Source organism: Arachis ipaensis, chromosome B10, assembly GCF_000816755.2.
Source record: "Arachis ipaensis cultivar K30076 chromosome B10, Araip1.1, whole genome shotgun sequence".
Taxonomy (NCBI): Eukaryota; Viridiplantae; Streptophyta; class Magnoliopsida; order Fabales; family Fabaceae; genus Arachis; species Arachis ipaensis.
In genome coordinates, this window is record NC_029794.2 from 132,640,887 (window position 1) to 132,642,631 (window position 1,745).

Genomic DNA, 1,745 nt, shown 5'->3' on the forward strand with positions numbered 1-1,745 from the left:
TGGGTAATTTTTAGTGCGGATGATTTTTTTTTCCAAATTAACTGAAGAATTAATTCATGGAAGGCAAGACTCAAACGAGAATTAGGTTGGAGCCAAATTAGACTACAATAATTGATAAAAGCCAAAAAGGTGAGTGTATTTTAAATAAAATAAGGATCCCGTTAGGGAGATAATGGACTATTTGTACAATGTGTTATTGAGTTACAAAATGAACATCTCCTGTACTATCTAGAATAACCATTCGAGTAGTAGGGATAATAAACATCCTTTCAAAAGTTTAAATTGATTTTGGGGTTCACCAAGGATCGAACTCTTAATCTTTTGGATCTAAAGCTCTAATACCATATCATGATACTACTCATTCTAAAAGCTTCAGCTGATGGAAAAATGTAACACTAATGATTATATCTCTAATACTCCCTAAACCTTCATTGTACGCATTGTACAAATATTCCATTGGCTTCTCGCACTTTCTCATCAAATAATAACTAGAACCTATGTTTTTTGTTGGGTGCATCTAATCTAAATTAAATGTTACAATGAATAAGTACCTAACATACTAGAATTTCCCTTTTTTATCTTTTTTTTTTTTGAAATTTATTTCACCCTAGGTGTGGTCCCTTTCTGTAGTGTATAATAATGCATCCACATTATGAAGCATAACTATTCATAAATAAATCACAATCTTAATTAACCATGGCTAATTCACTCTCACTGCTAGTAGTGGTTGTGTGTTATCCTTCATGATCTTATCCCATGTGATATGTGAAGATATGGTTTCATTTCATTTCTGAAAACCCTTCAATTCACCACCCTCTACTAAAGCAAAGAAAGAGACTAGAATGAGGTAAAAGAGGGAGGCAAGAAATGAAGAAAATGATATTAGAAGGTGATGGAATTGGACATGACATGCATGCATGCATCATTGTTGTTATAAAAAGCAGGAAAATCCCTCTGCCCTATAAATGAAAGAAGAAAAAAAGAAGAAGCTCTTTTTGTAGTGGGGGGATGCAGTACCTATATGTTAAAAGCTTCCTTTTTCACATGGTTTTGTGCACTTTTTAGAGCTTTATAATGGACAATGGTTGTGATTCCAACACCATTGAATAATAATGTGAAGTATGGACTACTTTGGGTCACTTTTAGGTACCTAGCTTACCAGGACAGCTCACCAAAAATCATGTGCTAAGGTAAGGTGAACTGCTACCATAATCTGAAATGTTATCATCAGAAATGATGATAATTAGTGTTTAGAGTATAAGGTGATAATAAGATTTTTCGCAATTTTAACTTCGGATTAATTAGTCTAACGGAAAAAAAAGTACTAATATAATTAGGTTTTTTATGATAGTAAACAATGAATATGTTATGCCTTTTTATCAATTTATTATGTAAAATTTAAGGACAATGCTTATGTTTTTCATTAATTACAGTAACATTTCTATTTATAAAAGATCAACATAAAGATAACAATTTTTAGAGTGAAACTTCATTTGTTTTATTAGAGTTTGTAATAAATAGAGAATAATTGATGAGAGTTATATAAAAATTCAAAAAATAACGAATGTTTCACGGTCTAAAACGACATCGTCCCCATGTTGATGTGACAATAACGAGATACATCACTAGAGATAATAAAACACATAGTCAATTTTATTTTATTTCACACTATCTATTTATAGAAGGACATAACATGTCTACTATTTATTATATATCATAAAATATTTAATTGATACTTTTTATAA